This window comes from Pleurodeles waltl, chromosome 5 (genome assembly GCF_031143425.1).
Source record: "Pleurodeles waltl isolate 20211129_DDA chromosome 5, aPleWal1.hap1.20221129, whole genome shotgun sequence".
Classification (NCBI taxonomy): Eukaryota; Metazoa; Chordata; class Amphibia; order Caudata; family Salamandridae; genus Pleurodeles; species Pleurodeles waltl.
The window spans coordinates 876,703,376-876,720,300 of NC_090444.1; positions in this window are offsets into that span (position 1 = coordinate 876,703,376).

A 16,925-nucleotide genomic window follows, 5' to 3' on the forward strand; every position below is an offset into this window, starting at 1 on the left:
ATGATGTACAGGCATCGGGTGTTTCTCTAGGAGGCTGAACAGGTGGGGGCCGGTTTTGGTGTTGAGGGCTATTTTCTAATATGGGAGTAGTAAACACCAGAATGTAGGAATTCAGACTGCTGATTGCGAGCAGGGACAACCTGTGCTTGGTCTATGGCGCCAGACAGATTCCTGGCTGGGGCCCCCTTTTAGGGTTTGGCTGAGTTGAGGAAGGCCTGCATGTCAGTGCCTGGTGGAGAGCTGCAGGTGCCTGTGCACCTTACAGTGACTGTGCCTTCTGCTTTACCACATATTCTTCTTCCGTGGTTTAAGAACAAATGCAAATAGAAATAGTTAAAGTGTATCCAGTCAGACCACAAGCCAGTGCCGGATTAAGCCCTGTGGAATCCCATAGGCAGTCGAAATTTCGAAAATTATCTCTTAATATGTTTTTAACTTTACCAACCAACAATTTTAATGCACCAATTTTATTACCCAAAACTAAACATTACACCTACATAGTTTGTCCTGATATTTTTCCAAACTGACAGCAGACAGAAGATGAGCTTTTAGGAGACAAACTGTATGGGAATCCGATGCCTATGGTTTACGTTCTTCAAGTTGTTAATGTGTATATTACATCGATACAGTATTTTCTCTATAGAGTCTTTAATGTAAAGTTTTTGTTTTTTTGAGTTGATTAATTTTTTTTTCTATCTTTTGGAAACAATTTAAGAAAGCTTGACTGTAATTTCAAGATCAAATCAATAATTTTTTTTATTGTCTGTTGTGGAGCCCCAAAAATGAGTGGGGCCCATAGGGTGGTGCCTACTTTGCTTATTTTGTAATCCGGCACTGCCGCATGAGCTATAAAACCATCTGTTTTTTAAGTTGCTTTTAATCTGCACGTAAGGAATGAGAGGTAGGGGCAGGCTAGTTCACAGAGTTCTTCTCTGCTGAAGTCCACGGAGTTGGCTAAAAACTCTGTGGAATTCTGTGGAGTTCAGTGTGCGGTGGAGTGCTGCCTGCCCTACCACCCTAGCCTGAATGTGCCTGAACTCGGAAGCACTAAGCAGGCTTCCGAGATCGGGCACATTCAGCCCTGGGTTGTATGCCGTAGGAAGAAAAAGCTGCCGTTTCAGGCCTCTTGTGCTGACCCAGCCCACTGGCATAGAGCCTGCTGCTCTCCAAACCTGCATACTTCCCTTCACCAACTGCCGTCCTTCAAAAACTTGCTTTGTAGGGCCAAGCACACACCCTGTCTTGCACTAGCCGTGCAATCGCTTCCTCTACACTTACACACAGCCTCAGACAGACCTTTCTTTAGGGCCCAGCACTAGCAACAGAAAACTAGCTCACCACCAGCAGCCTGGTAGTTTCACAAAATGCCTATCGTGACTTGTCACTGGGCTGTATGGCACTCTCTCAAGCCACACACATCTCGCTCTGGCGGGAGCAGCCAGACTATCACTCAGCAGCTGATGCTCACACAGTCTCCAGCTCTCCTTACTGGCCTCTTCACCGCACCCCATAACACCACTTCCTTTCCCAGGGATTCTGGGGAGACAGGTTCTTTTTAAGTGGAGTTGTGACTTCATGTTTCTTATTTTCCAAGCACAGACCCCCCCTCCAATGCTAATACTGTCCATACCCTGTGCCGGCCCCTGTGTGCTCATAGAAGAGAAACCCAAATGAGGGTCTGAAGTGGGTCCGGCATTCAGGAGTGTCTCCACTGCCAGCGGCCTGGCACACTGCCTCCCTCTGCCCCCTGCTCCCGGGCTGCTAAGGACAGTGAAAGGGATGCCTGGATCCAGAGCTGGCATTGGAGCAGCCCCTCAGCAGCAGCTTGAAGCAGCTCCACGACGACCGTCAGAATAAAGTGCAGCCCAGTTACGGGGCACACTGCGCAAGTGCAGACTGTCTGTGCTTGCTCCGTGTGGCCCATAACTGGGCTGCATGCTTGTACAAAGACACGCCAGTGACCTTTGCTCCGGTGCTGGGACTAGTGGAGTTTTGGGCTGAACTCCGCATTCCAAGCAGAGCTCTCCGTTGACCCTGTCATAAAATTAATGGGGAAATTAAAATCTCTAGATTAACTTTTATGGCTCTTTAGTTTCCTGTTTGGAAAAGTCAGCATGTATGCAATTTCCCCATTAATTTTATTAAGTTGAGGCAACAGAAGAGGAGATAGATGAAATTAAGCTAATTTGGGTTTAATAAAACAGCAGTCCCTTGCCAAAATGTGGAAAGTTTGCAAATCTGGTATGGCACCCGTAGTGTTGCCTCTCAACATGCTCTTCAAATAAGGGCTCTCCAAGGTCAGGGCGTGTCACTGGAGGCGGCCAGGGCAAGTCTTCAGTGGTAGCCGACCTACAATTAAAGGGGGCTGTATTCATTCAAGCAGCCTCCTTTGCCACATGGGCATCTCCCTTTACCATCCTGGCATTAGGTACCAACATTCTCTGCTTCATTGAGTCTACCCGAGCTGTACTCTATCCTGGCTGGTGCATGCTGGGCCTCTGCACTCCCTCCACTATTGGAAGAGGCCACGTTCAGGCTCAGATGGGAGCCAGCAAACTGTCAAAACCAGGAACACCAGCAACATCACAACTGCAAATTATGCGTTTATGGGTAAAACGTTCACATTAAACAAATTATGTGCAAAATTTGATAAAACGGAATTAAGTTGCATTTCATTTCATCACATTGGACAAGTAAGCAGTGTTTTGAAAAAGTAAATATTACAAATGTAATTACAGTTTCCATATTTCCTTACACCCAGGGAACTTTCTTATCTATACATTGTTTTTACAACCTTGTACCTGTAAGAGCAGAATGTAGTTTCGTTTTGTTGTATGCCTAAAACAAATTCACCCATGGGAAAGCAGAAGGAGAAATATCACCCTGAATCACACAGCTTACCACAACTCCCACTAAGTCACTTCCAAACATTCATAGCTCTTTAGCTAACAGGAAAACTTTGATGCCCAAATGTATGCACCTACAGGGGCTTGTAGAAAGTTAAACTACAATCCCCAGAATGCAACCTAATTATGGTGTGATAACAAGGGCCATATTAAACGTTTGCAGACAATGTGGGTTAGCTGAGAGCATTGCTTGCACACTTCATGTACTGAGAGGATCCTCACCCTGCTTTAACCAAGAACACTAACACGACACTGCTGTGAGAGAACTCAAGTTTCTAGGTACTCATAGCTGCCAAGTTCCCTAGGTCCATGTCTGACTGCTTAGGACAGTCCCTCATTTAAAAAGAAATTCTGGGACTTGCTGTTGTCTGCAACCAATTATAAAACCAGAAATACAAGCCCCAGAATTCTAAGAAAAAATATGATTGGGCTTACTATCCACTCATGGACCTGGGATACTTGGCAGGTATGGTTGCAGGCTGATGGTGTTGGAAGGGTCTAGCCTGTGCAGCATGCCTTCATAGATCATAATTATTGGGCACTCTCACACTGCATTAAACCTCAAAACCTGAGCTTTTCCCAGGCGGGCTGACAGACTGCCCACCAGGATAGGAGGGAATTGTGATATTTTATACATGCTAACTGTACACTTCCATAAGCTCCCTAACTTTGAATGGATTAAGAAGATCAGCAAAGCACTAAAACTATGGGTTCTCAGCATAGCGAGCATTATAGTGGAGTACAGAAGATAGTGGCCCAAAGCAGGACCAGGGATTTCCCATAAAGAAATGTGACAGGAGTTTCTCATCGCCAAAGGGTCATAGAGACAGGGGGCTGGGCCTCTCAGGAGAGTGGGGCCTGGAGACCACACAAAAGGAAACAAACAGCACTCAAGTCATTTCCGAAGGCCAGCACTGTCATCTGCTTGTCTGTTCTAATGAATCCTCCCAAGGAAGGGAAAGACACACACTGCTGGCAGCAACAACATCACACACTGACACGCCCTCCGTAACTCCTCATACAGGTTACACAGGTCCTGCCAGGCTCCTGAGAAAGACTGCATCACACCTCTCGAGTCACCAGCTGCTCCAGCATGCAGCAGTATTGTGGTATGTATGTATGGGTATGGGTGGGGAGTGCTTATTGTTAGTTAACATGGCTATTCACATACCTTATATCTATGTATACCATAATATAACACAGAGATCACAAGGTTCCCAGTCCATGTGTGAGTAGCTCATGCAGTCCAATCATTGTTTTTGACTTCTGAGACTTGTAGACCTGATCAGTGGTGGCTCATCCATTAGGGTGGAGGAGCATTGCCCCCTCAGCCTGCAGCAACCATGTTTATTATCATTTTGTTTGTTGAAGAGGTGGGGCATTGGGGATGACGAGGATATGAAGGGAGTGCACTGTGCTCCCCTCAGTGTGCATGGATGTTTGGTTGGCCATCTCAGGCCGGATAAACATACATGCGCCGTAGGCTCTCTCCAACCCAGCAACACAGTTGCCAGGCTGGAGAGAGCAGGCACAGACTCCAAGTCTGCCTGGGAGCCTGTCTCTGCCTGCAACATAGGAGATGAAGGAGCATAGCGGAGTAGCTGCGTGCAAGTACACTTTTTTTAAAAATAAAATGTTACCCCCTGCCATCCCCACTCTGCTCAACCTCATGTGCCGCACCAGCCCTGCCCTGCATGAGGGAAGTGAGCCATGACAGGACCTTATTTTATTATATGTTATACAGGCTACAAATCACAGAAAGCAGCAAAAAAATTGCTCTGAATAAAAAACTCACCCACTGAACTGGAAAGCAAAATAGCTCTGATACAAGGTTACCAACTTTAGCCAGGTTAAGTGCACATGCAAGCAGTAAAGAAACCCTGTAGTGCATAGAGAAGGACATGGGCATTCAATGTAGAATTTCATCTCTGCCTCACATTTTTTTCACTCCAGGAAACCAGAAATGAGAAAATATACATATATCAGATACATAAGTACCCACAAAGATATTCTGCCTAAAGTGGGTTTGCTGATTCTGAGAATGAACGCTCTCATCATAGGTTTTGCTTCTATCTCAATAGATCAGACTGCAAGTGTGAGGATGAGATTCTCCCCCATCAATCAATCATTTCTTTCTTTTCTCTTTCTCCCATGCTTGCTGCTGTGCTCCCTTCTCGCTCTTCACACTGGGTGAAGGTATATGAACATGGGTAGTTAGTGTGTAATTATTATCTTTATAGACCTAGGCAAGATGAAAGGCAGGGAAAGGAGTCACACATGCAACCTAACCTTAACGTTAGCCAATTACTTTTGTTCTCATTCAGATGCATTAGTCTGCTGTGATGAGCTATCCTGGAGCCTATAAGTTACCCACAGCATATAAAGAGACAGTTTTTGTGATTTGGGCAGATGAAATTGAGAGAAACAGTGGTATAGATTTATCCTATAAAATACATGAGTGAGCACCCGAGACGTAGTACAGCGTTATTAATCCAGTCTAAAAGGACATTCCTTCAAATGACTCAGGCAGTCTGGATGGTCTGTTGTGGTTTTACTTGAAGTAGTGCTTAGTGTATTTTAAAGAAAATAAATATGTACTGGTGTAATTTCACTACTTATAGGCTGAGTGGGAATGGGTGATTAAGAGTTTAGACCCTGCCTCTCATCTCCATTTATAACTGCACCTCAGATGTGAAAGTAGAGGTGTCTGTGCCAAAGATGCTGGGTGATAATGGGGTCTGTACCATGCCCCATGTCTGCAGGTTATGTGGGAGATAGGCCTCTTTACTAGGGGCTGGGAGAAATTAATGGGGCTGGTCCCCTGTCTGTATACTGTGATGTACTGGTGTTGCAGTGCAAGGAATAACAATGTGATAATGGGTAGTAGTAGAGGCTCACCAGCTCCTCTCATCATTACAGCGGTGGCGTGGTTCTCATTTGTTTCCTATGTACATGCAAGAGAACTGGTATACCTGGCATCCTTGGTGTGGTTTCCCCTGTCTTTTTGCCTCTGCTTCCTGTATTTTTGACTGTGTGCTGGATTTAGTTTTTACTGGTTCTTGGTAACCTGGGCACTTTACCACTGGTCACCAGTGCTAAAGTACAATTGATCCCTGTGTAAGTTATGATTATGATTGGTTACCCATGATTGGCATGTTTGATTTACTAGCATGTTCCTAGTATAGTGCACCAGAGGTGCACAGGGCCTATAAATCAAATGCTATGCTACTAGTGGGTCTCCAGCACTGATTGTGCCTCTTACATGAATAACTCTGCAAACATGCCTCAGACCTGCCATTGCAGTGTCTATGTGCAGTTTCTAAACTGCAATATCGACCTAGCAAGTTCACCCACTTGACAAGTCCAAACCTTCCCTTTTAGTACATGTAAGGCCCACCTAAGGTGGTGGCTATGTGGCCCTATGGGCATGGTATGGTGTATTTAAAAGGTAGGACATGTACTGATGTGTTTTACATGTCCTGGTAGTGAAATACTGCCAAATTCAGTTTTCACTATTGCAAGGCCTATCTCCCCAATAGGTTAACATGGTGTTTGGCTTTAAATACCTTTTAAGTTTAGTTTCCCATTGGGAGCAGATAGAGATTTAGAGTTTGATGTCTCTGAACTCACAATTTAAAAATACATCTTTTGATAGAGCTGAATTTTAGATTGTGAGTTTGAAAATGCCATTTTTAGAAAGTGGGCATTTTCTTGCTTAACCATTGTGTGTCTCTGCTTGGCTGCTGAATCCACATCTGGGTCAGACTGACATTTGGGCTGTTTGTAAATTCACCTTGGGCAGTAACACAAAGGGAGCTGAGGTGTGTTCTGTCTATCCTGATGTGTTTTCGTGGGCTAGAGTGGGAGAGAGGAGCGGACACCTTCACTTGAATGGCTGTGCCTGACCTCAGAAAATACAGTCCCCAACCCCCTAGAGAGTGTGCACTACAAAGACTTCCCTTTGAAGTTTGCCTACTTCAATGGCAGAAATGAGTATAAGTATTGGGCTGCTAACCCCACACTTTTTAGAACACTTCTGGATCAAGAAAAACCTCTGCCAAGGAGAAGAACTGAAGAGCAGTAAGGAGGAGTATTAACCCTTTGCTGTGTGTGCTTTGCTGGGTTGGCCTGCAGTTGCTGGACAAAGACTGGAATTTGCTGTGTATCCTGCTTGTGAAGTTTCTCCAAGGGCTTGGACTGAGCTTTCCTTTTGTTACAAGTCTCAGGGACATCAAAGACTTCACATGCCAGCACCTGAGCTCTCTTGGTGAGATCCTTGACTTGCCAAGTGGTGCCACATCTAGTCTCTGGGCCTCCGGAAGAGAAGCTGGTAGAAACTGACTGAAAATCCACGCACCAGAGCCGAGTGGCAAAAAAATCGACACAGCACCCACCTCACAGCTGTGCGGCTTCAGAAATTGACACATCACCAGCTCAACACGACTTCCCCCTGCATCCAGATTTTCCACACCCCATCACTGGGCGTCAAAATCTTCAACATCACCATACGGACCCGAAGGTGCTTTTCCGGAAATCGATGGGTCCCTTCCCTGCATGGAAAGAATCGGCGCATTTCTTACCCGTCGGAGAAAGAATCAATGCACTGCCTCACTTGAGAGTAAGGAATCAACGCACTGCTTGCTTTTCTGATGCACCCTTGCCCATGCGGCTTTAATTTGTGCTAAAACAACACATGCATTGATTCTTATAGATTAATACTTTTTTTTTACTTTAACATTTGATAGCACTTTTTCTGTATGTTGGATTTTTGTCGTTTCAGACTTGCTTGATTTAGAAAAATATTGCTTATTTTTCTAAACTGGTGTGGAGTCCTTTTGTGGTGTTTTCACTGTGTTACTATGTGTGTTTCAGCACATACTTTACACATTGCCTCTGAGATGAGCCTAACTGCTTCTGCCAAGCTTCCAAGAGGGTGAGCAAGAGTTATCTGAGCTGTATATCTCCCTTACCCTGACTAGAGTGAGGTCCCAATTTGGACAGGGTGCAAACTGACAGCCAACTAGAGGCCACATTTCTAACATTGATGATCAGTGGTGAGGGTAGGGCTTGTATTTGTACTTGACATAGAGTGAATAGTATACACTACTGTCTTATTGCAGACCATTACACAACCATGTACTGTTTTTTCTCTTGTATTTTTGCTTTTCTTTTTCTTTTTTGGATTTGCCTTGCCTTCTGAAACTTTGCACCTTTCTTTAGCCTTATCCACAAGCATGTCTCTGTCTGGGGAGCCATCAGTAGTTGCTACAATTGTGGTGCTTGAGGTGGAAAAGTTGTATAATGTGTCACAGCTCAAGCAGTTTTCTAAGGAGTTCAAGTGTTGAATCAAAAGCACCATCATAAAGGAGGAGCTGAAAAATGTGTTGAATGCCTAGTTAGCTTAGTTGGCAGCAAAAAAGACTGAGGAGCACACATCAGAGGAGAATATTGTTGTTGGTTAGGAGGTGCAAAGCTTACATGATAATTTGGTGGATAACTAGGACCTGCCTGGAGGGGGGACCTCCAGGGCAGGCAGCAGTTTTTCTTCCAAAGGGCTGACCCAGAAGGGACTGGAGGGCAGGCAGGAAACCCAGAGGCATCAACTAGAAATGGAGAAGCTCAGACTCAAGCATGAGAGGGAGATGCAGAAGGGAGGAAGAAAAAGACGAATTTGCCATGGAGAAGAAGAAGAAACGAATATTTGCTCATGAGTTGAGTTTGAAGGAGCTGCATCTGAAGGGCAGTCCAGCACAGATGGTGGCAGCAATACCACAGTGCAATCTGAAAGGAGGGTGCACATTCCCAAAGTTCTAGTGAAGGATTATAAAAGGATGATGATATATACTTGTGGTTCAAGGGGTATGAGTCAGCTCTCCACATGAACGGGGTCCCTAAGGTATACTGGGGCAGGTCTGTGGAAGTACTTTGAGGTAGAGGGTAGGGACACCTTGCAGCCCTAGGGGATCCCTAGGGGCTCACCTACACTATCATGAAGAGCTCTACTCAGTAGGTATGTTCTCACTCCAGACCTGTACAAGGAAAGATGTATTCCTTCAAAAAGGGGGATTCACAAGCATGGTTGGAGTGTGCTGATTCTTTTAGTAGAGCACTGGGTGGGTGGGTGAAGGGTAGCAAGGTAACAACTTATGAGGGGCTGTACAATTTGAGTGCATGGGAGCAGTTGTATATAGCCTTTGTTTTCCAGAGCTGCTCTAGCACCTGAATGACAGCAAGATGACTGAGCCCAGGAAGCTTGCCCAGGAGGTGGACCATTGGGAGAGTACCAAGGTCCAAAAGAGGTATGGGGGAGACTCTGCCAAGGGTGGGCAGGGTTCCCATCAGAAGAAGTGGGGGGGCAAAGGTAAACAGGGGGAGTTCTCTAGAGGGCCTCAACCTAATTCCTAGGGTAAGGATTCCCATCCCCCAGGTGAGACAAAGCCTTGGATTGCTACAGGGAGACCTGCAGAGAAGGGTCCCTGCAAATGTTATGCATGTGATCAGGAGTGTCACAAGTGGAGGGATCCTTAGTGTCCAAAGTGGACACTGCTGTCTGCTGGTGCACAGTCACAGAGTTTTGCCAGTGTAGCGCTTTGGAAGGAGTCGGTTGAAGGAGAAGGGTGAGAGCTCGCTGAGATGATCCTTGTCTCAGTAGGGGAGAGTGAGATGGCCCTGAGGACCCTTGTGCCTGAGAACACTATGAAGTACAGGCAGTGGGTGACCATCAATGGACAGAGGATGGAGGCTCTGAGAGACACTGGAGCCAGTGTGTCTACTTTCAGGTGTCACCTGATGTCTGAGGAGCAGGTGGTCCCCAATGTGATATATCAAGTAGTTGCTGTAGACAACTCTAAGTGCCTGTGCAAGGTGGCACAGGTTCCCTTTGAATGGAGGTGGGGGTCTCATGTTACTTGAGGTAGCTATGAGTCTAACTGTGTCTGCTAGGTAACGACCTGAAGGATTCCCCTTGGTGTGTGGTAGAACAGCAGATATTGGATTTGCCTGGGTGTGCCTGAGTGACCACCCGGTCTATGGCAGCAAGTCAGGGTGATCAGTGGGTACCTGGAGCCTGAAAGAGTGGCCCAGGTGCCTGCCAGGAAGAAGAGGGGCAGAGGGTGCGGGAATCCCACCCCAGAAGTTCTCACGGCCTGGGAGGAGGCTGAACCTGAGGGGGGCACCACAGAGCCTACAGGGGAACACTTGCTGAACAGGGGGATGTGCCTCAGCTGACCCATTGGCAGCAGGAAGGGGGCCCCACCACAGAGGAGTTCTGCGAGGCGTAGAAGACATGCCCTTTTCTTGAGGGTCTGCAGCTGCAGGCTACAGCCCAAGCGGCTGGCTGGGAGCCTGGATCACATTGGATTTACTGCGAGGAGGACCTCCTGTATAGTGAGCCTAAGGTTACTGAGCCTGGCCAGTACAAGTTCTGGTGGTACCCAATCACTTCAGAACCTTCTTGCTGGGTCTGGCTCATTATATGCTTTTGGCAGGACATTTGGGGCAGGGCAAAACATTTGAGATGATTGTCACCTACTTTTACTGGCTCCAAATGTGCAGGCACTCTGATGAATTCTGTAGGTCTTGCCAGACTTGCCAGGCAAGTGGTAAGAGTGGGGGGGAGATGCAAGGGTCCCTTCCAACCATTCCCTGTTGTGAGCACTCGTTTTAAGCAGGTGTGAATCAACATTGTGGGGGAATCTGGGCCCAAAGACAGCCATGGGCAACAGGTTTATCTTGGGTTTGGTGGACCATGCCACCTAGTGCCCAAGGTCATCCGTCTGAAGTCAGGCTCCACGCGAAGTGGAACCGCTCTGACAGGCTGCTGGCATGGCTGAATTGCGGCGAACAATGCCAAACTCCCATAGGGCTATTAGCTTGGATACTGGTGATGTGGGTAACACCCAGGCATCCATCAATGATGCCTTTTGAGACTATTATAGCATGCTCTACAAAGTCGAGCCTGAGCCCTCCCTGGATCAACTGGCGGACTTCTTTAGTGATCTTCTCTGACCCAACTCACCCCACTACAAAAGATCTTGATGAACTCATTGGTATTTGTAGAAGTCCAGACCACACTGCTCCAACTAGCTCATAACAAAGCCCCCTGAAAGGATAGATTGTCAGTGGAGAACTATTCCACATTTTCTGCTCACCTAATCAGACCATTTTTGGGAGTGCCGCATGAAGCAAAAACATTGTGTAATCTCACTGACTTTCAATGAAAAACGCTAATAGTGGTCCTACCTAAACCGGGTTGTGATCCTTTGGATGTGCACGTGGAGCCTAGTGAGATAATTTTGGTAGTCATGCCTAAGCAGGTGTGATTCTACTTACCTGTGTTGAGCACGTAGCTCTCGGAACATGTCTGGGCTTGAGCTACCCTGTTCAGCTCCTCATTCCAAGATGTGCAATTCCGTCTCTACTGAGGTCAGTTCATTTATCAAGACATGTCTGACTACCCCAGTGGTTGAGAGGCAGTGGCCCCAAACAACCACTTTGCAGTTGCCCTATTTAGCTCAAAATATCTGGAAATACATTCTGCCAGCTCCTGGCGGAATAGAGGGTCAGTTAGCATTTCAAGCTGTAGGCACCACATTGATATGCTCGCGTGTGATCTGCCCCACCGGAAGCTTACCCGTCCTGGCCAGTTATTCCACTTACAGGGCATCCTGAGCCAGATAGGCCGGTCCTAGAATCAGGGGGCATATTTATATTATATTTGTGCCAAATTTGTGACATTTTTTATGCAAATTCGGTGCAAATGTAACTCCATAGTTATATTTTGACATTAGACACGTCTAGCGTCAATATATTGAAGTTTCATAATTTTTTGGATGCGTGCACCTACCTTACGTCAATGAGATACAAGGTAGGCGCTCCCATCTAAAACATGGTGCTATCCCAATAGCCCCATATTTATCCCCTGTGCTAAAGTGACGCACGGTTGGGAGGAGGGGCAAAATAATGGCGCAAAGCTTGCTTTGCACCATTATTTAACGCCTGGGTCAGACCATGCATTAGGGGACCTGTGGACCCATTTCCATGGTTAAACGCCATGGAATGGGTCCACAGGTGCCCTCCCCAAGCCCCAGGATCACCCAACCCCCACCAGAGGGACACCGGAGGATGGGGGACCCCACCCCAGGTAAGTAGGGTAAGTATCGGTAAGTATATATTTTTTGTAAGTACCATTGGGGGCCCTGAAATGGGCATCCGTGCATGGCACTGGGTGCAGTGGCCATGCCCAGGGGACATTGGTCCCCTGTGCTGGCCACTGGGGTGATGGGCATGAATTCTGTTTTCATAAGACAAGAGCCATGTAGTGTGGATGGTTTTGTGCCAGGAAATGACTCTAGGCTGGTTAACTGTATTTTTTTTGCCTCTAACCAGCCTAGCATAATTTTTTGACGCAAAACCCCCTTACCCCGTCCCACCACCCCCATCCAGCTAACGCCATTTTTCCTGACGCTAACCCACCCTGAGCGCTGGCTTTTGGGGTTCCATAAATTTGGTGCTCTGCTGGCGCTCTGGAACAACTCAAGCTGGCGCTATACCTTTTGCCAGAAAACTGCATTTGTGCAGTTTTGCAGCAAAAAGTATAAATATAGGCCCAAGTCTATTATGCTATGCAGGCTATGCACTGGGGAGTAAAAAGAGTATTCCCGCTCCTGGGGTTGTTGTAAGCACCATATATTGTGCAGCCCTCTATCAGACATCCAGGAACGGAACCCCTGTGACATGGTTCAGCTGGGTGCACTAAACAGTGGGGGGGATGAGATCTATCCCTTTCACCATCGGGTACACAGTTAAAGTTGCCTGCCCATATACAGGCAGCAGAAGGATCCTGGAAAAGTGTAGGCGTGAGGGATGTAAAAAATTCTCTGTGCCTCAAGGTGGGAGCATACATGCTGGCTAGCGCTAAGGGTGTGCTATCTAGTGAGCCCTCAGCCAGCACGTATCTGCTCTCCTTATCTACATAAGGCACCACAGGTTATAAGGAACATCAGGAGCCACCCAGATTAAGACCCCCCTTGTGAATGCTGATGTTGTTGGGCCCCTCGCTTGCCCCTTTCATTTAGCCATGAGTTCCTGCAATTCCCCACCGTGAGGTGTGTTTCCTGAAGTATACCTATGTGCGCAATGTGACATTTCGAGAATGTATATCTCCGATGCCGCTTGGCGAGTGCCGCCATGCCCATCACATTCCATGTTAATACACTGTATATTGTGACCTCCATATGTGCATGTACATATACATTGCGTTGTGTGCTCGATGCCTTCTAGCCACCCAGTGTCTGTATCAGGAGCCATGAAAGGACATAAAGAACCACAATCACACCAATCCCCAGAGGCTGACGGCCAACAGGCCCATAGCCACAACCCCCTTTATAATCCCAACAGAAACCAAAACCATCGGCGGGTTGAAAAAAGTACATTCAGAGAGCCATGTTGGGGCTGTGAGTGTTCAAGTGGGGTGCACAAGGTCGCTCTGGCCCGTTTCTAGTGCGATCATGCCCTCACTATCCTGGCTCCCCAATGATCTTAGGACTTTTGTGTACATAGAGTAGCTGCCAGAACACCTGGTTTCAAGTATGCCAGGTGTTAGCAATTATAATGTCAAGTCATTGTTGCAGTCATAAGTCTGCAAACAAGGCCATGTTGAATCCTTATTCTGATAAGGGTGTCCAACCATCTTGGCCTGACTATACACTATTTTCTGTACCAAGCATGTAGCAGCACCTCCACCGAAGCGTTGATGCATCCTCATTCGAGTGCCAGTCAGCGCAGATGTGAAAGCAAGGCTAAAGATTGTCTGCTGTACGTGGGGTGATATCTGGTCCCCACAGAGAACTGATTTTCATGCCCTTGGAATATCCTAATGACAAGTTGGTGTTCAAAGCACGGTCCCCGCAGAGCACAGCAAACGGATTTGATGTGTGTTGAGTTGCTTCGATGAGGACTTGAGCCTGGCCCTCCACCACCTAAGCCTTTGTTGGGCGGGCCCTAGCTCCAGATCTCTTCTTATGCCGGGATCAGGGAGTCAGCTATACCTCGGACAGGGGCTCTACTCGGGTCGATTGTGCCAGACACTTGTCATTTAGCCACATCCATGCATCCTCTGAGGTGGAGAAGATGTGGGCTTTCTCCCCGTCCACTACCCTAAGTCGTGCTGGAAAGAGCATTACATATCTGATGTTGTGTTCACAGAGATGTTGCTTAACCTTGACATATGAGTTTATCTTGCGCTTCACTTCTATTGTGTAGTCCGGATAAGCTGTGATGGTGTTTTTTTCAGCCATCCATGAACCCTTAGTCCAGAAGCACTGGAGGATGAGATCCTGGTCTCAATAATTGACGATACAGGTTATCAGCGGCTGAGGCGGGGCACCAGGCGGTAATGATTTGCCCAGTATCCTGTGTGCTCACTCGATCGAAAAGAAGGGCGGCACTTTGTTTCCCAGCAGCGTGGTTGTCAACCACTGTTCGATGAAGAGTTCAGCATTAGGATCTTCTGCCACTCCGGGAACCCCAGGAAGCAGACATTATTCCGCTGCAATTTTCCCTCTGTGTCTTCAGCCCTGCAGTGGAAAGAGAATACTTCTGCTTGTATTTGCGATATCCGAGTCTGAAGTTCCTGAACCGTTGGTTGAACAGTTGCTTGGGATGACTCAGTGACATCCACTCTGCTTGCCAGTTTACAGTGGTCCACATGGGGTAGATTGACTTCTTGCGACACAGTGTCGATTTTAGTCTCTAAAGCAGTTTTAGTGTCCAGAACTGCTTGGAGAAGCTTCTCGAATTGGCCGGAGTGAGCTTGTAGTATAATATTCATCTGTTGGAGAGTGACTGCACCATCCTTGGAGGCCACAGATGGCACAGCAGAGTCCCCTCCGCAGACAGGGATAGCATTGTGTATTTGGGTTTTACCATACTAGTGGCCGGTGGGCACGATTAACATCCGAAGACCCGTTGTGCCAAAGCTCGGGCCAAGACAACCACAGCCAGGCCCAGCGCCTCAGTCCTGGTGTTGTGGCCCAGTTAACGAAACCCGGGCAGGGTAGGCAGTGTCATTCAAGTGGCCCCAATCCATAGCCACAATCACATCCAGGGATCAGGGCCCATGGCAAGAGGACCAGCGCGTCCAGAGCCCCAGTCGGCACAGCCTCCAGGCCCCGCCATCCACCCCAACCACAACCCTGATGGCAGGAGTGTTATTGCTATGCCTCCGGTCTCCATTGTGTGCTTTTGATCTGGTATCTGGGGATTCCCCATACTCCCAGTCACTGCTCTTGTCAACCTGCTTTCTAGTGTGCAAGGCTGTGGGCCTGTGCCCCCAGTGTACTTATCATCCTGGATGCTCTGGTCACGTCCTGTGGACCTGAAGTGGGCTATCCCCCCCTGCGGTGCCCCAAGCAGACACCAGTCACCCCAGCAATGGCTATGTTTGGTACCTTCTGTTGGTCTGCTGTACGAAGTGTCAGTGAGAATGGCCGTGATCCTCAAACATCCATTATATTTTTAAGGGAGGTAGTCCCGGTGGGCGTGCAGACTTTATATGGCGTTATAGTAGCAATACTGGGCACCCTTCTTCCACTGAACGCGAACATTGTTCCTGTGGCCTAAAGGGTTTGGCAGTCCATGGCCGCTCCATCTGTCGAGTCTTCATGATTGCCGCAGGTCCATGGTGCGTGCATGGCCCAGTGGGTGGGCAACATCACTGCTCACAGTTCCGCACAGGGCCCCTGGCAGTAACAGCTTGTCCTCCCCAGGCATCTTTTCCCCCTCACCATACTCCTGGTATGGCGGACACCGTCGGCAGGTGACCCAGTTACTGCGGGTCCCAGGGAACCCTGGTTCCGACTGCCTGGGTACCCGGGTGAAGTTATTACAACAGGATATTAGGCGGCCGGGAGCGGAGCGGGGTATTAAGCGTCCACCCCGGTCTCCATCTTGGCCACGCCAATCATTTATGTACTCATGATGTGGATACTGGAGACAGTCCACCAGTGAAACATAAGATCTACAGGGTGACTGATAAGGTTAGAGCCAGCATTAAGGATGAGGTTTCCAAGATGCTAGCCTTAGGGGTAATAGAGTTCTCCAGCATTCTTTGAGCCAGCCCAGTAGGCTTGGTCCCAAAGGCTGCTGTCCCAGGTGCCACTCTTAAACTTAGGTTCTGCATGGACTACCGTGGACTTAACATCATCACTAAGACTGATGTGAACCCCATCCCCCAGAGCTGATGAGCTCATAGATTGGCTAGAAGTTGCCAAGTTCCTCAGTACATTTTACTTAACGTCTGGGTACTGGCAGATTGGCTTAACCAATTGAACCAAAGAGAGGTTAGCATTTTCAACACCAGAGGGGCACTATCAGTTCCGTGTCATGCTCTTTGAGTTGAAGAATGCCCTTGCCACCTTTCAGAGGTTGGTCAACCAGGTTTTTTGCTGGGCTGGAGGATTTCAGTACTACCTACCTGGATGACTTTGCACTGTTCAGCTCCAGCTGGGATGATCACCTTCATCTTCTCTGCAAAGTGTTGAAGGCCCAGCAGAAGGCAGGCCTCGCAATTAAAGTCAGTAAGTACAATATAGGCAGGGATCTGTGGTTTACCTGGGACACGTGATTGGTAGTGGCCAGGTGGCACCCCTACTGCCCAAAGTTGATACCATCCTGGCTTGGGAACCCTCCAAGATCCAACAGAGGTGTGAGCCTTCTTAGGGCTCACCAGCTACTACAGGAGGTTTGTCAAGTTTTTCAGGTTTGTCATTGTCAGCACCCTTGACAGAGCTGACTTCCAGGAAGCAGGCCAAGAAAGTCATCTGGGTTGAGGCTTGTCAGAACGCTTTTGATGCCCTGAAGGCAGCCATGTGCATGGCACCCATGCTGAAAGCACCCGACGTCTCCAAGGAATTTATTGTGTAGACAGATGCTTCAGAGAATGGTGTGAGGGCAGTTCTAGCACAGCTAAATGAAGAGCATCTTGACTAGGCTGAGGCCTTCATTAGTGGAAAGTTACTT